At 41.9% G+C, this 24,018-nt stretch overlaps 1 protein-coding gene across 24 annotated transcripts in view; it reads left to right on the top strand.

Moving 5' to 3' along the window:
• The window catches only part of LOC310681456 (uncharacterized protein), a 370,382-nt gene that overhangs the window by 116,827 nt on the left and 229,537 nt on the right, over nucleotides 1–24,018 (top strand). Inside the window, exon 1 of one of the 24 annotated variants that reach the window (XR_014513299.1) lies at nucleotides 333–354. The exons of the other annotated variants lie outside the window; for them this stretch is intronic. The gene's annotated coding sequence lies outside the window, so the exon portion shown is untranslated. Of the gene's footprint in view, nucleotides 1–332; nucleotides 355–24,018 lie in introns of those variants that run through there. 24 annotated transcript variants of the gene reach the window in all.

The raw sequence follows: 24,018 nt of genomic DNA, 5'->3' as shown, positions 1-24,018 counted from the left end.
ATAAACAGCTTGAGCCTCCTATCGGATTCTGAGGGAGAGACATCACTGAACCCCAGAATTCTCTCTTTTCTTACATGGGCCAAAAACTCAATCTTCCCTATCTTGTCCTTGGTGTCCTGGTAAAAAAACTGTACTCTACTGTTTATTTACCAAGACACAGAGCTTCATTACTTCATATTCATATTCTCTCTCTCTCTCTCTCTCTCTCTCTCTCTCTCTGGTATGCCCCCTTTTCAGATGCCTCCTAGCCACGCAAAAGACTTGAGGAAGATCCAGCAACTGAAAGCCATCTACCCATTTCCTTGACAAAATACATGCTTGACAACTTTGCCAGGACCGCTAAGAGAATTTGCAGTAGTGTTTTTGATTCTGTTAACCACCTCCTATACACCCCCCAAGTCTTAAAACACAGAACACATCCTTTAAAAAAATGTCTCCCCACTTCTTACACCTAAAAGCCAGAAGAGAAAAGTTTTCATGGTCCTCCCATTAATGCCATATTTGTTTGTGTATTTATTTGCTTGTGGTCTGGGGACAGGTTACAACAATTGAAAAACACAATATTAAATACAGATTGCAATCGAGACTAGAATGTATCCTTCTACTAGGTGTGAAAGATCTGGGTAAAAAGGTACATATTCCCCATATGACTAAAATATTGTAATAAAGGGAAGGGAATTTCACACCGCCAACCCTCCATCATCCCGCTGATCAAAATTGGGATGCTCATTTTTGTGTGTGTCCCAAGCTCTTGCAGGAGCCAGTTGACTTGCACAAGACCAAAAACTGAGTGTCTTTTTGGTCCTGCATTTTGGTGTGAGATAGCTGACTTACGTGAGACCCAAAAATGGGATGTTCTGGGATCCAGCCAGAAACTGTGATGACCAATTCCAGGATGTCCCACTCAAATTGGCACAGTTGAGGGATATGTTTAGGGGTGGCCAAAGAAGTTACACTCTCCTGACCCCTTTCAAAGCATCTGAGTGTGGTGGAGCTACCAAGAGGACCCACTCAGTGGATGGTCCGGGAGGATCTATAGGGAAAGAAGGAGGCCTTTCATATTAAGTTGGGCTGAGGAATTCCATACTGAGGTGAACCACCATCAGGCAGGGGGAAGAGGCGTCCTCAGATTGGTAGGCAGCCTCAGAGCACAGTGACAGAAGTCGTATTTGGGGTGTGTGCATGTGTGTTAACTTATGTGTACTTGGAGTAAGTACAGCATATAGTTTGCAGTAGGAGGGGTTATCCTGTGGCTTTTTGGATGTTGTTGGACTCCGGTTCCCATTGGTCCAGCCTCCAAGGCCATTGGTTAGGGATGATGTGAATCCAGCAACATTGGAAAGCTCACAGGTTAGCCACCCCTTGCTTAGAGTCTGCAGTTGAATGGTGTGAAATGAACCCACAACTTGTAGCGGGTTTACCTTAAGATCCCCCTTTGGTTTTAATTCATTTTCCATTCTGATATTGGTTGGCTTCATGTTGGCTTTGAACTGCAGTGGAAGTTTGGTTTTGTTTTGACTTTATTCTAACTCAGCAGGAGGCTGTCTCCTTATACATATGCAACGTGTTTGCAAGAGAGATTTTTCCCTACTATAAATGTGAGGGTTTAAAAAGGCTTGTGTTTTTGCTGGTTGATGCCCACAGTTGAAAGGCTGGATACATGATGTGGTTTTGTGAGAAGTGGAGTTGAGGAAGTGTAGCACACAGGGATGTTTTGATTACTGTTTTTTCTATTTAGAGCGGAGTCTTGCTTTGAAAATACTTGGTGTCTTTTAAATGGTCACACTTGGTGGTGCTGTTCAAAACAGCAGGGGCGAAAATGCTAGGGAAAATACTACCTGCCACTGTAAAATGCTATCTTTCAAAATACCTGCCCCATTAACCTGGAGACCTGTCTAACAGAGAGCTGTAATTTGACCCAAGCGCTTTCAGATGCACCATTCTCCTTAATTCCAGGGAGGAAGTGAAAACTGCAATTCTGAGATGAGTTCCATAGCAGTTCTTTTTTTCTTTTGAAAATGTGGCCCAGGGTGTCCACCTTCTCTAAGTGGTGCAAGAAGGAAGGAGACACACTGCAAGCATAACACAACTACCTGCTTTATTCTTGCATTAAATTAACTTTTAAAAATACATATTTAAATTCTTGTTCATGTTGCAGTTCTCTCTGTTCTCTTTTTATTCCCTTTGTCCCCCCCCCCACTGCCCCCGGTCCCCTTTCTGTCCTTTGTTCCTTTTCCAAAATTAGATTTAGAAAGCCTTAGAACTGCAACTACCTCCTCAGGGAAGGAAAGTATTCTGTACTGAAATACTTTTCTCAGCTCCAATTCCTGCAGTATCTTTTTCAATAGCGTATGCAGCTGCTTCTCAATGCCTAGCTAGTAGGAACGGTTGTATAGGAGGGGGGAAATATATCTGCACAGAGACATTTGTAGCTGTAGTTAACAATTATGTGTCAGCATTTCCACTGCAAACCCTCCTCCCAAGAGTTTGTGATTCCTGCCATTAGAATTTTGCTACAACCCAAAACTTGGCATTTCATACTTGGATCTGGAATAACTTTTTGATTTTTAGAATAATATTGAAGCCAAAGCAATGCACTACAAACTATTAGGCTGATGCAAATAGTGTTAAGAAATTCATGCTTTTTAAAAGTAGCATCCTTGCACGATACCATGCCAGAATGTAGACTAATAGTTGAAGGCAATCTGAAGCGGAAAGCCATATTCAGCCCAGTAGTTACTGTATATACTTGAGTATAAGCCGACTTTTTCAGCACATATTTAATGCTGAAAAAGCCCCCCCCCCGGCTTATACTTGAGTGAGGCAGGCGGTGGTGGGACGAGCGGCCCGAAAGGAGCCCTTTCTCGCCGCTGGTCCCTCCGCCACCGCCTGCCTCTTGCAAGGGCAGGCACAGGAGCCGCGGTTGGGAGAGGCGCTGCACTGCGCCTCTTTCAACTGTGGCTCCTATGCCTGCTCTTGTGAGCGACGGCGAGCAGCCTTAAGGGCTGCTTGTTCTTCCTCCACCACTGCCGCCACCACCAGGTTTGTGGTGTGGTGAACCAGCTTATACTCGACTCAATAAGTTTTCCCAGTTTTTTGTGCTGAAATTAGGTGCCTCAGCTTATATTCAGTTCGGCTTATACTCGAGTATATACGGTACTTTATGCAAGTACAGTGGTACTTCGGGTTACAGATGCTTCAGGTTACAGACTCCGCTAACCCAGAAATAGTACCTCGGGTTAAGAACTTTGCTTCAGGATGAGAACAGAAATCATGCAGCGGCGGTGCCACGGTGACAGCGGAAGGCCCCATTAGCTAAAGTGGTACCTCAGGTTAAGAACAGTTTCAGGTTAAGAACAGACCTCCAGAATGAATTAAGTTCTTAAGCCGAGGTACCACTGTAATGCTGACAGTTGAATGGACACAGAGACACTCTCTCCCTTTTAGGAGCATTTCTGGAACCTAGCTTACATTAGAGAAATCTGATTAATGTGAATGGCTTACATTCTGGGGAGTGACAAAGAATTTAGACCTTCTCTCCCATGTCAAACTGGCAGACACTGCAAATTAGTGACTGTTAGCATGCAGGCATTTCTAGGTAGAGTTTGCACTTTGCAAGTGGGATATCATCATTATTATTATTATTATTACTATTATAAAAATGTATAGGATCTGATTCAATTTTGGTTGAGATATGCATGTAACACAGTGAATCTTTTGCTCACCTTGCTCTTCTCTCCTATTTTTATTTGTTGCATTTTTTATTGGATACATTTATTTGCTTGCCAAAACTTTATTTGATGCATTTATTTGCTTGCCAAACTAAAAATGGTTTGAGATTTGAAGTTCTGTTGCAGATGAAACACAACCACTTTTTGTTATGTGAATTGGCCCTAACTATCAGCTCTGTCTATCTTCTTCAGTAGTAACTGCAATAGTAGTATGTGTGAATCCCATATAAAGAACTACTCAGCTCTACTTCTCCTTTATATCTGCAGGTGAGGCAGTGGAAGTGCTGGACCAGTGTCTTGCCTCGGTAATCGACTGGATGAGAGCTAACAAACTAAAACTCAATCCAAATAAAACTGAGGCACTGAGGTGGTTCCCTGGACCAGATGGGTGGGAGATCACCTGTGCTTAATGGGGCTACACTTCCTCTGAAGGAGCAGGTTCATAGCTTGGCATCCTTTGCTGTCACTCGAGGCTCAGGTGGCCTCAGTGACTCAGGAGTGCCTTCCATCAGCTTTGGCTGGTGGTCCAGGTACGCCCCTATCTGAACACGCATAGCCTAACTACTGTTGTCTATGCTCTGGTAAGCTCAAGGTTAGATCACTGCAATGTGTTATATGTAGGGCTGTCTCTGAAGACGGTTCGGAAACCTCAGTTAGTGCAGAATTCAGCGGCCAGGTTGCTCACTGGAGCGAGATGGTTTGAGCATATCACACCGATCCTGGTTCAACTGCACTGGCTACCAATTAGATCCTGGGCCCAATTCAAAGTGCTGGTTTTGACCTATAAAGCCTTTAATGGCTCAGGACTGCAATACCTCAAGGACCGCCTCTTTCCATATGAACTTACCCAGACCTTGAGATCATCTTCTGAGGCTCTTCTTTGTGTGCCTCCTCCTCGAGAGGCCCAGAGGGTGACAACACGAGAACGTCTGTGGAATGCCATCCCTAGGGAAGTTCGCCTGGCACTGTCATTATATACTGTTAGGAGCCAGGCAAAAACATTCCTTTTTAACCAGGCCTTTTATTGATTTGATTGCCATTCTATGCCCTTTTAAAATGTGTGTATTTTGGGGTGCGGGTTATTGGGTGGTTGCTTTTATTTTGATTATGTATTTTGTGGTTTTGTATTTTGATTTTGTTCTGTGAACCACCCTGAGACCTCCTGGTATAGGGAGGTATATAAATTCAAATCATCATCATCATCATCATCATCATCCATGGGGCTATGGGGCCATTTAAAATCTGACCATGAAGGACTGACTATATCTGGATTTTCAACATAACAGCACATTCCTGCAACTTGGATCAATTTTCATTCTTCTTGTTGTTCTTGTTCTTCTTCTGGACACTTTTAATTTGCACAAAAAGTAACCTTGGAAAGAAATCAGATATGTACTTAAGCATCTGTTCCCAAGCTTTGTGAATTTACTTTCTCTCTTTAAAATTCACTAGTCAGGGGAAGGGAAGGGGAAAGAGAAATATGCTTTCCAGCTTGCATTTTGACAGAGGTAACAACAAGCAAATAATTGAAAGGCTGGGTTTCCCCACATAAAATTGTAGCTCTTTTGAGGGCCAAATTCTCAGCAGCCAGGAATCGCTATATATGAAAGACAAGCTGAGTTGCAAATTGGAATGGGGGTCCGTTTTGAAGTGTGTTGTGCTCCATGCTGGTAAGCAGAGCCAGTAGTTGCCTAGACATGCCTGCTTCACAGAGCTGTTAGATGCTTCCCACTGTTTCTCAGTCCCAGGGAAGTATGCATTATTATTATCATTATTATATATTTCATATTTATAGTCTGCTTTTTTGCCCAAAAGTGCTTAAAGTAGCTTGCAACAGTTATGCAGTCGTCAGGCATGTGAGCAAAAGCCCCACTAAGACTGTTTGGGTATTGCCAGTAAGTTAGTTAGTTCCACAGCAAGCCAGAACTGAAATTTTTTAAACATAAGATTGCAAGAGTGTCTGTTTTAGTGATAGAGGCAGATAGTCATCTAGGAGGGGAGGAGGAGAATGTGTATAATTTGCATGGCAAATATGTAAAGGATGATGCAGCCTTGAGACATGGTTACTTGGCCACTGCCTGCATGGAGTCATAGAAATAAATCACAGCCCTTTGGAGCAGAGAACTAGGCAGCTTAGCAAATTCTCCCACTGTGGAGAAGCTGATAGTGCAAGAGCTGTTTCACCTCCTGAAAAGGAGATGGAAAATTATCTCTCTGCCTAATTGAAGCTTCCAAACAGTCATCAAGGGTAGCTCCATGTACAGGGTAGTCTAAACAGTATGTTTGTGGAGTGTGAATTATTGTTGCTGGACGATTTATGGAAAGCACTTTAGAATATGAAATGGTAATTCAGATGTGGTCTTTTTTTATTTAAAAAGTACATTTTGATGTGAAGAATGTTTGGCATTGTATCAAGATGGTGTACTTGTGAGACAATGTTTGCTTGTTGTACACATTAATATTAATACATTAAATATTAAAAAACTAAAGCATTTCAGCTGCAGGCTATACAGAGCAAATATTTATAAGAGTGATCTTAGATCATTATAAATGGTAAAATGCAGATCTTGTTCTAACAAGGTAGAATAAATGTTATGCACAACTTCCAGTATTCTCAACTGTCAGACACTTACTTTAAGTGCCAAGGTTTCTACTTTGGATGGAAATTATTCAAGGTAGGACGCAATGTACTACTGAATTGCAGCTAATCATTTTTCATTATATTCAGTTTTTGTATTGGAGACATTTTGCCTTGAGAGTTATTCTATAGGAAATGCAGGAAGAAGCAGCAGGTTTCACATATTCCATTTTTAACATGAGGGCATAGGGCAAGAAGCAGCTTTGTTTTTAGATACTGTGAAGTTTAGGCCAGTTCTTACATTATTTTCTATTGTTTTCTTCACTTGCGGGAACCCACTCATGTGACCAATGCAATGTATGAAACAGGAGCTTAGGGACCTTGAATATGGTACTTTCCATGGTGTCTAAAACTCCAAGATGTACCATTCAGATTGTCAAAGACAGCTCTGGTTGATACTGGTCAGCTTCTGGCTCATTAGGTACAAGGCTCTTGCAAGTGGATAGTGCCCATGTAAAGAGAATAAAACAACAGTATATGTAGTGATGGGATTTTATCATAATTATTAGAGGCCTCCTGCAACAGATAAATGACCCTGGCTTGATCCATTTAAACTTCTGTGGCATAAATGCCCGTTCCAAGTGGCTGGGATCCCATGTCCCATATTTAGAACCAGGAACCAAGTGGTTTGAGTGGGTGATGCGGCTTCTATTTATGAAAAAGCTGCTTCCCTGGGTGGAAATGATGATGTCATGGGCAAGCAACCATATCATCCACCCAACCACACGGTATCTCATTACAGAACTGACTGTAGAAGCAAGTAGATGAAGCAAGTGAAACATATTGGTAACCTTGTGCTTAAGGTCAGAAGCACAGGGAAAGTGTTGTAGCCATGTGGTAGAGCACATGCCTTTCATGCAAAATGGCTTGGATACAATCTCCAGGTACAGTTGAGAAAGACTCATGTCTGATGAACTCTGAAGAGCAACTATCAATGCCGATTACAGTTAGGGAACTTCTGTCCCGTGGCCCTAATTAGGTCTCTCCATTTGGCCCACAAGACTGTTTTGGGCCAAGCCATGGCCACCTACCTGATGTCATATGTGACATTATGTGTTAGATAGTTAAATATGTAGTTGAGTCAAAGGGGACTTACAGAGGCAGATTGGGTGGATGGCTGGTGTCTGCAAAGCCCTGTGCACAGCACTCTACATGCAGCTGGTTGTCAGGGCTTGCAAAATGCCTCAGACACTTTGACTTAAAAGAAACATTTTTAACAGAAAGTGGAGAAGATGGATGTTATCATGGGCTGAATATATTTAAATTTTTATTCTATTTTTTAATGCAACTGGCAGATGGAAAACCGGAAGCCCTTTTTATCTTTTTCTAATGTTTCTTTTATTTGTCTTTCATTCCTTTCTTTTTATCTTAATGATTCCTTTTTCTAGGAGTCCTATGCATGGGGCCTTTATTATGGTCCAGGGATTGTATATTTATAGGGGTGGTAGATGGTTGATGCAGGACCCTGGGTGGGAGTGAGGGAAATGTCTGTCTCTCAGGGTGAGCAACTGGGATGAGAAAGGAAATAACCCAGGTGAGAGCTCAGAGGGACTGCTACCTAATGCTAATGGCTAAGAAGTACCCTTAAAAGAGGACTCTGTATTCTATTTATTTTATTTGTATTTTTTGTAGCTGTTATCAATGTAGTATGAATTTTTAAAAATAAAAATCTTATTACAAAATGCCTTTGCAGCTGCAAAGCCCTGTGCACTGCACTTTATGAAGACTGACAATTAGCTGCACATGGAGAATGCAAACCCTGATGGTTAGGGATTGCATAGCTCCATATTTGGGTGCTTTGCAAACTCCAGCCATTAGCTGATCACCCACCTGGGCAAAAACGAGCCAGTTGATGTAATTGTGATGTCAGATGATGGGCTGGAGGGCAGCCCCTCCCACCTGTCATACTTGGGTTCTGTCGGGTGGGGCAATGACCAGGGAGAAGGGGCGCTATATGAAGTCTTCAAGGATGCCACTATGCCTACAAGTGGCATCCTGGAAACCCAGATTTTTCCAATGAGACTCAGCATTCAACTTTATGAGAGCATTAGTGTTCAGTCAGAAAACATTTCAGGCTCTTATGGTCACAAAGATACACTTGGAAGCATGTGAGCTCTTCTCTGACAGGCCAGAGAGCTGCTATTTCCACTGTTACAGATGGAGAGATTTAGTACAGCTCCTTGGCATAACTAACAGCAGGAACAGCAATTTTGGAAAAATAAATAAATAAGAATATAGAATAAATTGTACAAAACAAAGAGAAAAATAGTATGCAGATTTGCCAAGTTTTCATGCTTTAGTCAAGTAGCAAAAACTCAGCTTTCCTTGGGGCAGAGTTTTAATTTCCCTTTTAGCATAGATTTCTCAGTGTCCCGGTTTTAATCAGCCTTGATACAGGGATTAGAAATCAAGACTCAGCAAAGTTCTAATTGTGACTGTATGATTACAATAGATTATTACACCAGAAGGGTCTGGTGGCAAAAACTTGGTCTCAGACACTTGGGTTCAAATCTGTCTTCTGCAGGTCAGCTGTTTCTCATCTGTGTAACAGATATGCATCACAGGGCTCCCGTGAGTGGTCGGTTCTGGCAAGTACTCTGCCAAAATAAAAGCGATACAAAAAGAGAAATGGTAGTTGAAATGATGGGAACGTTAAGAGATTCTGCAAGGGGTTTACGGCACCACCCCCTTTGGGCATCTTGATTTTTCTGATTAGGACAAGAGCTGTAGTGTTCTCCCAATGAGTTTTCCTTCCAGTATATTTACAGACTAACAGTTTGGGTATTTTCTGAGGGTGTGTTTTGTTTGGCCACAATACCACTTCCCTCTTGGAACTTACTAGGGGGTTGTGAGGCTTAACTCACTGGTATGTGTAATGAGCTATAAAAGTGCAAACCATTTGAAATCTGTGAGTGTTAAAAAAACGTTCTTTGGATAAGACCCTGTATGTACGCAAAGGTTTAGTCTAAATTGATTTTTTACGAGGTTTCTGAAATTTGAGTAGGTTTCTGAACTCGGGGAAAAATTCCCTTAAAAATAAATAGAAATGCTGTAAATTTGTAGCCACAGAGGTGTCACATACTTCCACAATGCAAGTAATGTTCTGGCAGGACTGACTCTACTGTGAATTAAAGTTGTCCTCAGGGAGGAGTGTTTGTGTGCAACCCTCTTATGCATTGAACGTACATGCTGTATGTACTTTTTCTTGTCATGCCTTTCAAAATTTCCAAATTAGAAATCTGTTTTGGTCCCCCCCCCCCATGCATATAATAAGATTGTTACTAAAGGGAAGCAACTAGAACTCAGTATTTACTTAGGCATGAAACTGGAGGTTCTCAAACACTTGGACAGTTGCTAATTCATTTTTTATTCCTGTCTGGTGTTCTGGATGGCTCTTAAGTGCACCTACCGTATTTTTCGCCCTATAGGACACACTTTTCCCCCTCCAAAAATTAAGGGGAAATCTGTGTGCGTCCTATGGGGCAAATGCAGGCTTTCGCTGAAGCTTGGAGAGTGAGAGGGGTCGGTGCACACCAACCCCTCTCGCTCTCCAGGCTTCAGGAAGATATCAGCTAGCCTGGGGAGCCCGCGGATAGCAGCCTGCTGCCCGGAGCGCGGGGCGCACTGAAGCAGAGCGCCCCGCATTTTGGGCAGATATCTGCAGCCTCCTGCATGGATATTTTCCCCTTTATTCCCCCCCCCCCCCAAAAAAAAAACTAGGTGCGTCCTATGGGCTGGTGCACCCTATGGGACAAAAAATACGGTAAGTCCCATGAACCACCCATTCATCGGCAGATACAAATTGGCCATTTTGTGGGTAGCTTTCTAAAACCAGCATACTGATTCTGTTTTATTTTTTGTTCATTGGATTGTGTTATGATACATTTGGAATGGATTACTGAAAACCTTCAGTTGTACCATGTCATAAATAGACCGGCCCTGACCCCAGAGTTCAGTGACTCACCAGAAAACTTCAGAAAGTATAAATTTTACCTAGGGGCTAAACATTTCAGGACAGTAAGGAGAAAATTAATATCCTTCTGAAGCTGGATCTGCAGAGGCTTGCATATTATTTATTCAATAATATGTTGCAACAATTTGGGCATGTGCCCGGTGCTGGCCTTGCAAATTGTTAGTACAGATGCTGCTTTTCTAAATGCTCAGAGATGACTGCAGTTTCTCCATACAAAACTATAGATACTTAACTCTCCGTTTTACCCATATTTAGGAGTAAATCTGACTTGCATCATTACCATGCACTCATTGGTGTACAGTTGTACCTTGGAAGTCAACCGGAATCTGTTCGACTTCCAAAATGTTCGGGAACCAAAGCATGGCTTCCTATTGGCTGCTGGAAGCTCCTGCAGCCAATCAGAAGCTACGGCAACCCTGCCAGACATTCGTGTTCCAAAGAATATTCGCAAACTGGAACACTCACTTCCAGGTTCGCGGCGTTTGGGAGCCAAAACATCCGAGTACCAAGGTGTTTGAGATCCAAGGTATGACTGTATTTAGAATCACAGTGATTCTAAATACAGTCATACTTTCAACAGAAAATTCTGTATTGAGAACACAAAATGCAACAAGTTGTCATTATGGATGGAACTATCAGGATGCCAGCTTGGTAGGTAGAGAGCTCATAGATTATAGACCCTGACATGTGTACAAACACAGGTCCTTGTTGGTGACAGCTGAACTGCTTGATGTCAGATGCAACAATGAGTTTCAAGCGTAGTCTCTGGTGTTCCAAAGAAAATGAAGGACAGCTATTAATTAATACGGAAGAAAGTGAAAGATTCCTGCATTGCAGGGATTGGAATAGATTACCTTCAACGTCCCTTCCAACTCTATAATTCTGTGATCCTATGCGATCCTTGAGAAAGTAAATAAACAAGAGTATATAAGTGGATAGAGATGCCAGCTCAGTGGTAGAGCACAGAATGCTATAGGTTCCATTCCATGCACCACCATGCATTCATTTGTTGGTGGTTGCCCAAGGAGGGTGGCTGCCTTGTTTTCCATCCATGGACACCTTATTCTTCTCCTCTCCTGTGTTGGCCAGCTTAGGGTACTTCTCCAGCAGGATGTCTCCCTTTGTGTCACAGATGTTGTGGAGGATGATGGCAAACCATGATGGCATTCATCAACAAAGTCTTCCTCTGTGTCATGCAGTATGCAAAAGGGACAGCCACCTCACATGAACAAACAAACCATAGCTTAGTGTTATGTGCAAACCAGGTCATTGTCAGTTCATTTTGTGACATTGAACAACTGATATTGCTATTAGCAAATATTTAGAAAAAAATGAGAGATTTACCTCATTGAAATCACTTGTGGTGATAGGGGTGCTCTTTGGAACGCCTATATCCATAGAATGCACCATATCTGTTAAAAATTAAGTGCTTGATCTGAACTGCCTGTGGGTGGAAATCAGTCCAAAGGTCTTACCTGCTGGAGGAAGTGGTGGAGGCAGTTTTTTTCTAATTCCCCCCTGCAGTTCCCTGTGTCTCCCACCAAAAGCTGACCTGGAGGTTTGGGTGACCCCCTGGAACAATGTGGAAGCTACAAGCAGAAGTGGCACTTGGTGAAAAATCACTTTCTCTTCCCTTCTTCTGCAGTGTTTCCCAAACTTGGATCTTCAGCAGTTTTTGGACTACAACTCCCATCATCCCTAGCTAGCAGGACCAGTGGTCAGGGATGATGGGAATTGTAGTCCAAAAAAAGCTGGAGACCCAAGTTTGGGAAACACTGTGTGGGTGCCTTCACTGGATCCCTGCTCCTTCAGCAAACACATGGAAGAGCAGGTCTGGATATATGCAAACTTTATACATTCCCTTACCTAAATACTTACAGATGTTTAGGTTTCTGTCCTTGCTACATCTACTTGCGTGTAAGTGCATTTGTGCAATAACTCCCTGGTGTACTGGCTATAACCTCAATGCAAGGTCAGGTAGAAGGGGCATGGCAATTACAGATGTCAATGTTCTTTGACCTTTGCCTTACCTTTGTTTTTCAAGTCAGCTGTAGAAGCTATGGCCTGTCTGAGGTTGTTTCTGTGTTTCACATCCTGTCTGGACAGTTTACATTGACATGCCTAGGATTATATACCTTGAATGTGATTGGCTAGCTTCAGTACTCCATTTTTGAATTAACAACTGTCATATAAATAAGTCCAGAGTATAGGTACTTTTCTTTTGCAGTGCAAAATACATTGGTAAAATAGTGTTTGCTATTGTAGCTTCAACAAAGTTTCTTATTTTGCATAACCAGAGGATTTAATCTACCAACCGGTAGCCTCTAGTATCTAGACGTTTACATGAGCCAGTGATTATGTAGCCTCAACCAGTCTTATCCTCCTAAGCTTCCATGTATACAATGTATTTTCAGTTTTATGATGGGTGCTTTCATTTCTGAGGAGGGCGTGAGATGTGTATGAATGGACACAGTTGCTTCATATAGAAAAGGAAGGACAGAGAAGAAGAAAAAGTATTTGTGGTTTAGGCACGGCCCTGTTTGCACATTTTAGGAGGAAGGAAGGAAGAATCCATACATGAAATTTGTCTCACTGGCACAGTGAGTAAATAGACAAGTAATTAGGATACAGGTTGAGATATTGCTTCCTTGCATGCTTGAGCATGTACACAAATTTGTACACAAATTTGTCAAGCCCACCTCACACTTTGGGAATCTGGGATAGTTACGAAAACTTCAAGCAAGCCTTTTTTTCCTGGCACATCTTTTTTTCTTGGCACACCTACCTTACCAAGGCATCTCTCAAAATCATATAGTCAATAATCCAGTTGGGTGGGTAAATATCCCCTTTCCTCACCTTCTTGCTCAACATGTATAACAAACCCACATTTATTAGGAGAACACATGCAGACCTTATAGGAGACTTTCGTATTCCAGGTTAGATCCACATCCGTGAAAGGCAGTAATTATGTTTGGGTTGAAACTAGAACGGATCTAAACATGTATAAGAATTTCAGACGCAACTTTCTGCAGGTGGTGACTTGGGTAAGGTTAACAACCTAAATCAATATTATTGCGGCTGCTCTCTTCATGAAGGGAAGACGCTGGTCTCCCTGAGCCTCCCTCTCACCCGGCTTCATCTTGTGAAAACTGTTTCAGACTGAGAAGGGGGGGGGGCAGCCATCACTCACAAACAGGATACTTAATCCTGTGCAGGTGCAGTTTGAGTAAGCAGCTATGCAGGGCCTCAAGGTCACTTCGGCTGCAAATTTGGGCAGACTTGAGCTTTTGCAGATGGTATGAGGGAGATGGGAAGGGGAAAGGAGGACTGGGGTAATACTTTGGCATTTTTTCACATCTGTGCTTCTCTTTTTAAGATCCATGTTTGCACATATTCCTGTCTTTTCTTTACATAGTTCCATATATGCACTTACTTCTACATGTACATGTGTGCAGTGATTTCCCCCCCCCCGGGGGGACACATACCACTAAACATTTTGTGAATCTTAAGTTTGGCCTCATTGAGGGGTAGTATTTCAATACGAGTAGGAAAATGAGAGTATCCCTAAACCCTTTTTTTTTTAAAGAAAAAAAGCACTGCATGTGTGTATGTAGTGGCACACATCAAGGTCTCTGGGAGCAGATGTAACTTTACCTTTGGTTGAAGTACTTGAATTGTTGACACTATTTCCTGTAAAAATGCAGTCAAAGGAAAATACAGGCAAGTAGGCTGTTTTTTTTCAGTGGAGTAGTCAATTAAGTTTAAAGCAAAGGCTTTTTATTTGCTTCCTTCCTATGTCTAGTGATTTTTTCTTAAAGTGTGTTCACCAAAAAAGTTACCAAGGCAGGTTGCCTCCAACAGCTGCTTCCCTGTTCCAAATTATAGTGCTTTATTTTCTGAAAAAAGATTGCCAGAATCATTCAAGTGAGTCCTACTTTCATGTGAGTCCTAGCTGCAAATTGTACCACCTCATATTCTTCCGTTAACAATTACTAGCATTGTAGCCATCCTTCTAATAAACCAAAAGCTCATTTTTTCTTCTGTCTCTAGTTTTATTTATATATATAGTAAGAAACCTGTAAAATTCACTTAGAAATATTTTCTTCAGAAGTGGTGCGGATTTTTAAAAAACTATTAAGTTTCCTATTTTGTTTTTGTTTTTAAAGATCTGGACAAAAGAAGGTGCATTTTGTTTTTTAAAAGTAAGTTGAAGTAACTGTGAAGTGAAAAATCCATGAAATCCCTTAACTGCAAAAATATAACACTGGATTGGACTATGAAAGCCACCAATCCTGGGCTTAGTGCTGCTCCTGCCTCCATGACATTTTTACAGGAAAACTGTAACAGTTCTCAAATACTTCAGCCGAAAGGTAAATTTACAAGGAGAACTTGTGGTGTGCTAGTATGTTTAACAAGCACACATAGAGGCCTGCATGCACAAGTGCACAAACAGAAATTGGTGGGGCCTCTCTCTTGATGTGGTGTTAATGGTATCCTAAGCACTACGCTGGGTCAAATATAGCAACCAAGGAAGCCACCTTATACTGTAGCTTATTGTAATTTTTGCACATGGCATGTGTAGCTATAGCCCAGCAGTGGATTTGCGCTCTCTCTCTGTGTTTCTTGTGTGCACATTTTTAAATTGCCAATTACAGTTAAAGCATCCTCTCTCCAACTTTGGGGTAGTTGGGCGAATACAGTTGTGTGTGCTCTATGCTACCGAGGCCCTCGGGATATTTTCTTGTAAATTTGGGCTGTGGAGTGACCATTCACCAACCCCGAACCGGCCTTGGGTGGTGCAGCAGAGCAGGAAGGTACAGTACTTGCTAAAAAGCATGCTGCATTAAAAACCTGCCCATACAGTGGTACCTCGGGTTACATACGCTTCAGGTTACATACACTTCAGGTTACAGACTCCACTAACTCAGAAATAGTACCTCGGGTTAAGAACTTTGCTTCAGGATGAGAACAGAAATTGTGCTCCGGCGGTGCGGCAGCAGCGGGAGGCCCCATTAACTAAAGTGGTGCTTCAGGTTAAGAACAGTTTCACGTTAAGAACGGACCTCCGGAACGAATTAAGTACTTAACCCGAGGCACCACTGTACTTGAAAACTTGGGTGGAAAAGACATAATTTTGTACTAGTTGAGTGAGTGAACTTAATAATAATAATAATAATAATAATAATAATATGCAAAATACTGTCTTTGTGCACCCTTATTGAGAGAGTCCTCAAACCAACCAGCTGGGCAGGGTGCTCAAGAGAAATGTAGTTGTCCGTAGGAGAACTTCAAAAGCTGCTGAATTGACTGCCTGGGCAAGGGGCTATAACCTGAGGTGTTGCCCAGGATCTATGAACATGCACCAAAGCAGTCTATAAGAGCTGAGCAACACAATTTGAGGAATAGCAACTCTCTGGCAGAGTGGCACCACTGGTGATGCCACTATTCTGCCACCTCTACCTTCCTTCCTGAATCCTGCCTGGCCTGACAGAATTTCCTTTCCTGCATTCTGAGAAGGCTCATGGGGAAGAGGAACACTTTTCCTCTTTCCCTTCTGTCTCTTTTTGCCAGATTTGCTTGTTCTGTCTGTTCACATGTTGAATCTGCATCCTTCGTGTATGGTCACAAAACCATTGCTTTGGGGATATTCCCTAGAAACAGTTGTGTGCTGCAGAAGTCATTGCAATAGACGCAATTATCAAAAACCTAAATGCCAGTCTAAAATCAGTGTAAGTTTTTATTTACAAAAAAGCCAGATATTGAATAAAATGGGTTTGCAGCTTGAAGCACCTGTACAGAAATAGAAAATAGTGAAATTTTTGTTGTCACAAATTATACAGGCTACCCAAACCCGTTGCCAAAGCCCTATTGTAGCAACAGGCAAAGAATGTCATATTCCAAGTTACTGCATTATTCTAGTAAGTTGCAGAGCAGTGAACAGAGAGCTTTGTTTTTTAGGCAGGAGTAAAAGTGAGCATGATTTGGTCAGGCCAGTCGTAATCAATGAGGTCCGTCTGCTGTCTTGATATGTTGCTTTTTAAAAAAATAAATAAATGGTTTAAGTGTTTTTTAAATGGTTTAAATGTAGCTATATTTTATTGTTTTATGTATATGTTGCAAATCGTATTGGGTTCTAATTGATGAAAGGTAGTTTGCAAATAGAGCAAATAATGATAAATAAACTGCTTAGAGGCATACATATTCTGTCAAATAAATAATATTTGATTGGGGAAATAGGGGGGAAAGTTGGGGCAAAGGTTCTAAATATATATAAACTGAATAAGAATTGTGACTATGTCACTAAAAAGATAAATGCTGCTTCTATTTAATAACTAGGTGCAAGACAAGGATGCCTTGTGTCCTCCTTATGCCTGTATTTTCTTCTCTTAACGCTTGTTCCTAATTCACATCCATACTCCTCCTTGATGGGATTTTTGTGTACTTGCAGCTTTATGTCCCAAGCAACAGTTTAGCTTACATTCTAGTTACCAAACAGGCTTGCCTGGCTTTGCAGTTCTATTCTCAGTAGTTTGCTGTAGTGACCAGTTGTTTTCGGGCACTTGGTTGGATCCTGTTGTGTTTCATCTGCTTCTTCCACACTACCATGTATTGAGATTCACAGGGACAAAAAAAAAATAACCTGCCTCAGACAGTTTTGAGGCTATTTAAAGTACTGTATGCCACGCTTCCGATGGGGAGGCCACTTGCTGATTATGTTTCTAAATTGTGGGCAAACCGTTCCATAATGCCTATTTTAGGAAAACACTGTGGGTATAATTATACAAATCTGCAAGAAAATAAGCAGATCTGCATGGTATTACCTGCTATTGTCCAATTTCTATTGAAGCTTTTCCAGGGCTTCGTTGCAAATAGCATCTGGGGTCCAAGGGGCTGCTTGCAATTAACATTTTAAAATGCATGCTGAATTAGTGCTGTACTGAAATCTGTCTTCCAGTTTCTCAAAATATTTCTCCTCCTGCGGGAAAGGTTTTATTTTTTCTGCCTCATTCTTATCACACTTCAGGATTTTGGTGGGTGCAGAGTTTTCAGCTCATGATATCACTGTAATGTGGCCAGGGGTGGTATACATGTTTTTCTTTCCCGCAGCCATTTATCTTGTGTTCTGTAGCTTCCCTGACTGCCCATATTTCCTCCTTTGAAAGAGCTGCTGGGTTGGTGTTGATGGGGAGAGTTACCTCATGTCTTCCCCTGGCCTTTAAATGAAGGCTAGACACCAGGGAGTGCAGACCAACAGTGAGATGGTTTGCAGATGACAGAAAAGGACACTCACAACCACCTTTCAACTACCTCAAAAGTAAGGTAAGCGCAGCACAAATCCTATAACACACCCATGAGAATTTCACCACAATTTTCTCTGGTAATTTTTGCATGCCAACCCCCCCCCCCTTTGATGGAGAATAGTTGGGGGCAGGGATGCAGGATAAATTTTTGGCGCAGGCACTGCCCTGAACAGAGCTTTGTGCAATGTTGAGTATCATTTTGAGCTGTTATAGCTGCAGATTGGGATTTACCTAGTTTGAATATTACCTGTCAAGCACACATTCGTTTGCCTCAGGCAAGCCATGCTCTCTTCACAGACCTGCCTCAGCTGCATAAGACGGTAAGGTATCTGAGATCTGCTGCCAAGAGTCTCTCCTTCAAGACTCCTGATAACTCACAGTTTAGTCTTGTAAGCTTTCCTGATTGTGGACCACTTGAATTCCATGTGCAGGTTGCTTGAGCTCCTAAACAAAGAAGCAGGGTATGTGAAATAACTATGTGTACACACACTCTCACACACAATTCTGAAAGGGCCTTTTTGGTAGTAACACCACACTAACAAAATGCACTCCTTGAAAAGAGGCTCACCTGGTCCATACATTATGGTCTTTCAAGTGCCAGGTGCAAGCCTTCTTTTCCTCCCAGACCTTTTAATCATCATCTATATTAGGAACTTTTAGGGTCCACCCCCCCGCCACCTATTTCCCTTGCTGCGATTTTATTCTGATTTTAATGGCTATTTCAGATGCACTGTTTTATGCAGCTTTTTAGATGATTCCCCCCCCCCCCCGGGCTTTTTGCTGTTGTGATTTATTTTATCTTGGTTTTCCTGATTCATTGCGAATTATATTTCAAAGCTTATGTAAACCTCCTGGAGAACTTGGCTGGATGGGCTGTATACAAATGTAATAAATAACCACAGGTTTAAGAAGCCTGTGCTGAGAAAAATGGGCATGTGGCACTCCTGCCCCCTGATTTTTTCAGCTGAAATTTGCTTAAAAAAATAAATATTCTATACAGAGAGAATGAAACTTCCCGTCTTAAATGGTTGTTTTGCTGTAATGGTTTGCCTTAGAGCGATCCTGGCCCTGGCCCACATATTTTGCCCTTGCAGGCCCTTATTTCTTTTCCAGATGAAGTGGTACATTTGTAATGTGGTATAAAATACGCTGGAAAACAAGAGACTCGTGAACCATAATATTTCTGTGGAATGTGATAATGTATCGGAGCAGAGACATTTTGTAGGCTTCTCCTTCCCTTCCCCCAACACCTGGAGCTCATGTCGCCGCCGCCGTTCCTTGTGTTGCTGCCTCACTGTTGGTTTTCATATATCAACCTGTCACAGGGTAGGGGAGGGGGGAAATAAATGTAAAGAAAATATGGAAAGCAGTCACGGCTGAGGAAGCAGGCGTCTGATATTGAACTGCTCTGCAAGCAGCAAATATCTACAAGAATGTCCATTCTTGGCTCCCTTCCCTCTGGCCACCCAGTTGGCATATTAGCTTGGGGAGGGAAATGGAATAACTTAAAGAATTTGTCAGCATATCAAAATTCAAGTATTGTGTGTGTGGTATTCTGGAAAAAAGAAAAACAAGGCTAACCTTAGTATTTCAGCTGACTGCTCAGACTGCATAATAGGATATGCTTATCCCAGAGATCAGCTTAACTTACAGGTTGTTGTTTTTAAAATGTAAATAGGACCAGGGTGGGGGAGAGGGGAGAATATTGGGATCACTGCAGACATGAAGAGGGAGTTTCCTGCTGTGGTCCTGAGGAAAATCTGTCTTTCAAAGCTGTTCCTCCCACCCATTTCAGCACCCATGGGAGATTCTCTCCGCCCCCATGGCCCCCAAAGGGAATACCATCTTCAGAGGTTTTTCTGAGGACCAAAGGAACCAAAGCTTAATTTCTTCCTCCATACCTACTGTGATCCTGATCATTGTCACTCCACCCACCTTCAACAGCCCAGCAACCACTTGGAGAGACTGTATATAGAAATGTTGAAAGGACACAGTCTTATGCTGTCACGAGACAGGCAAAATAAAGAAAGAAAATGGAGAAGAGAGATGATGCTCTCAAGTCGATGCTTACTATGTACAGGCATTTGCTTAAAAGCAGGTCTGGTAACACAGGGTGTGCGTACAAGCCCCCAAAGTATTGGAGGGCTTTATTTGTGTTCAAGTAAATGCGAGTAAAACATTAGGAGTGGGGCTGAGCACTACTAATGCTTTCTTAAGTCAAATAGGCATTGAGGAATTTATTGAATGGTGCAGTGGGATTAAACGAACCAGATTTCGGGGGGGGGGGTAACTCATTCCAAATATAAGGAGCCAACCCCAATAAAATGTACACAGTCAAGATAAAAGGTTAGAAATATGTAGTTTGGAGAGCCAGAACTTGAAGAATAAAGAGATCAAGGAAGGAAGAAGAAAGATATAAAGGAACCCAAAAGTGTATGCTAATAACAGAACTTCAAATTGAATGCAAGAACGGATGAGGTAACTAACGAAGAGAAAAGAGTAATGGAGTTATGTGATCAAATTCATGGACAGAAAGAAATAAGATAAAAGAAAGACCTAAGGTGAGATAAAGGGAAGCCCACAAGGGACAAATCAGAATAACGCAGTCTTGATAAGATCAAAGAATTCACTGAGAAGTAAGCGGGGTCAGTGGGAAAAGCTTAAGATGTAGTCCTAACCATGTTAAACTTGTAAGTTCTTTTAAAATTTGAGAGCCAGGGTGGTGTAATGGTTAAGAGCAGTAGTCTCGTAATCTGGGGAACTGGGTTCGCGTCTCCGCTCCTCCACACACAGCTGCTGGGTGACCTTGGGCCAGTCACACTTCTCTGAAGTCTCTCAGCCCCACTCACCTCACAGAGTGTTTGTTGGGGGGGAGGAAGGGAAAGGAGAATTTTAGCCGCTTTGAGACTCCTTAAAAAAGGGAGTGAAAGGCGGGATATCAAATCCAAACAACTCCTCCTCCTCCTCCTCCTCCTCCTCCTCTTCTTCTTCTTCTTCTAAAATCAGTGGAGCTTGCTTCTGAGTAGATGCACACAGGATTGTGCAGTTAGGAAGATTTAAGTAGCCCAGTTTGACATGTCTTCACCATGGGAGGAAGGTGAGATGAAAAGGAGAATAATAAAAAAGCACAGGCAAATTTTGAGCAGAAAAGACCAAGTCAGAAATGCCAGAAATAGACAATAGCTCTGACTGAGCATGATGATGTTGGGGTCATGTTCATTCTCCCACCACTACAAAAGTTCCCATGTATGCTGGCTCTGCACTCTCTGTTCCTGACCTTCGTATTTTGAGCAGGGGAGCTCTGAAAGGGGCTCTCCTTCAATATTTACTTATTTATTTATTTATTTATTTATTTATTTATTTATTTCCACGCCGATCTTCATCCAAGGAACACAGGGTGATTTAGAATCATAGAATCATAGAGTTGGAAGAGACCACAAGGGCCATCGAGTCCAACCCCCTACGATATAAAGAAACAAAAATGATAACAATGCAACAAACAAAAGCAGTACCCCTCCCTCAGTTTAAACATGGATAGAAGCCTTCTTCAAACCTTCCTTGTTGAACAATGGGAAGGCTGGAGATGGACAGGTAAGCTGGTCATGTGGTGGTACATGTGGCCCTGTGCCCCCTATGTGAATGGATATTGAATAGTAATAAATAACATGTAAGGTTATTTTTATGTATGCAAATGCTTAGATGTTTTTATATACAGGCGGCAGCCATTTTGTGTGCATCTAGCTGATGTGCAACCACTGACAACCTGAGTCCTTTTGGACCCGGAAGAGGGCAGAATGGGGGTTGGATTGGGGTGGGCTTTATGTATGCACTACTGGTGCGTGGGGGCCAGGAATGGAACCCCTGTGCAAAATGGCCACCGCCTGTATGCAGTTGTTCATTGTATGTTTTTATCCTATTTTTTGTGTGTGAACTTCCTACTAAGTTCAGTGGGGTTTATGCCAAGGTAAGTCTACAGAGCACCACGGTCTACATTTTTAATAAACACTCGGCAAGAATAAAGCTCCAGTCCTTGGACAGTCCAACTATAATAAGGGATTTTTGTCAAGGCCTTCCCAGAATAAAGTTTTTAAAAATAATGAGTCTTAACAAATTAAACCACAGTGATCTAGGCACCGTAAAGCTTGGAACTGAGCCATATACAACACTATCTCCATACTGCTGAAGGCTTGTTCCTTGGCTGCATCCTGGACTGTTTTAAAGTCTCAAAGAAGTTGGCTTTGCATTTGGAAATGGTGTTAAATGATGAAAGACAATGCTTTAAAAATAATGTTAATATTAAATACATAAGCAGGTTTTCAGACAGCCTGTATGATTAGTCCTAGAGGAACGGTGCCAAATTTGTCATTAAGGTAGATCTAGGAATACAAAGTGGCTGTTAACAGCATAGAACGCAAGCATGTTTCATTAAGATTCGTTTGATCATCTTAAAATAAGGGCTGTAATGATTTGCCATCACTTTACGAAGAGCTGGAATGTTCTGCAGTATTCTAATTTAGACTATTCTTCATAATACGGAGTCCAAAGGTCAGAATTCAAGAGTCATTTTTGGTTAAAAGCTCTGTCTTAGAGACTGCAAGTCAGTCTCTTACATATTCTCCAAACCTCCAAGCCCCCACCCTTCCAGTACTTGCAGCAAGTCACGGCAAATATACTTAAAGTAATTAAACTATAAAGCTTCAGCTTGTTTTAATATTCACACTAATTTGGTGTTTGGGAGACATGAAACACAATGGAATGATATTGCAATTATAATATTACTTGATTTGAAAAGAGATTAAGTAAAGTCACAATATGTAATGTAATTCAAAATTAGCCGATACCTTCAAGCTCTCATTTCCAACCATTTTTTGGTTTTGTGGGTTAGATGCTGTCTTTAGGGAAGGTGTACTTGTACAAAATACTCAAAAAATATCTGAATATATTAAAGCTTTTTATGCAGTATCCTAGCAGACTTGGTTGGCAAAAACGGGGAGAAACTGGTCACCAGAGAAATTGGGGTGTGTGTGTAGTGGTTAGGAGCAGTGGACTCGTAATCTGGGGAACTGGGTTCGCGTCTCCGCTCCTCCACATGCAGCTGCTTGTGCTAGTCACACTTCTCTGAAGTCTCTCAGCCCCACTCACCTCACAGAGTGTTTGTTGTGGGGGAGGAAGGGAAGGAGAATGTTAGCTGCTTTGAGACTCCTTAAAGGGAGTGAAAGGCGGGATATCAAATCCAAACTCTTCTTCTTCTTCTTCTGTGTGTGTGTGTACAGTGGTAAAGAGGATAGCTGAACTATAGATATCACTTGTATATATTTCTAGAGTGGGTCTGCCATATTTTGGCTTGATAAATAGAAATACAGGCCTACTATTTGTCAACCCCAGTCATTTGCACCCATTCAATATCCAGTTTACCAAATCCTGCCAACACCACCACCACCATTAATAATAATAATAATAATAATAATAATAATAATAATAATAATGAAATGTTGTCCCTCCCTATACCCATAGATTTCAGGGCAGTTCACAACACAGCACTTTAAAAGCTCCCACTCCTATTTTTAAAAGCCACACAATTCACACAACTGACCAAGTTCATCAGTGAATGGGGAGGAGGAAATTGCAGTGTGGGTGGCAAAGTGGGGCCCAGAGCTTGGGGGGCAGCAACGGAGTGTGGGGCAGCTTTTGCTTGTCCACCTCAGGCAGCACATGTGTTAGGGCAGCTTGGTGACAGAGAGGGCAGAGTGATGAGGTGTTGGGTTTAATATTTGTATTTACAAGACAGTCCTTTTGTGCTTTCACGCTGTGAAGTATTTTCTGAAGTTTCAGGTACTCTTATATGATGACATTTGATAGGTGAACTTTTGGACAAATGCCAGGTGGAATGCTGTTAAAGGATTTGCCTCTCACACACACAAACATACGCATATATATATATATATATATATATATATATATATATCCATCACCCTCTCCCACTTACAGCAGATAATGAAAGATGGCAGGCTATTGCTGGGTGGTCTCTAGTCCAAATAATACAGCATGTGTGTTTACACCAGGTGAAAGGATTACGACTAAAGTGCAGAGAGTGAGGAGGAATAGGAATGTTGATTTACATGCTTAGCCTTTCGGTTCAGCCATCTGCGAGGCAAGTAAAGGGTGCTTGATTGTTTCTGAGTCCATCGTTTATCCATTTTGTGTTTTGATGAGAACAGCTCTGAAGCCCCGGAGTGTCTGTTTGATAGGTACCAGCTCAAAGCATAATGCATTAGTAAAAGCCTGAAAGTTAAACCTCATCACTCTATGCCCTCCTCCCCCTGTCATTTTATTTATTTGTTTTAGTAGCTTAAGGTGTGCAGTAGATACTGAAAC

The sequence above is a fragment of the Podarcis tiliguerta genome (genome assembly GCF_965153285.1).
Source record: "Podarcis tiliguerta genome assembly, chromosome: 7".
Taxonomy (NCBI): domain Eukaryota; kingdom Metazoa; phylum Chordata; class Lepidosauria; order Squamata; family Lacertidae; genus Podarcis; species Podarcis tiliguerta.
This window is presented reverse-complemented; position numbering and strand designations above follow the sequence as displayed.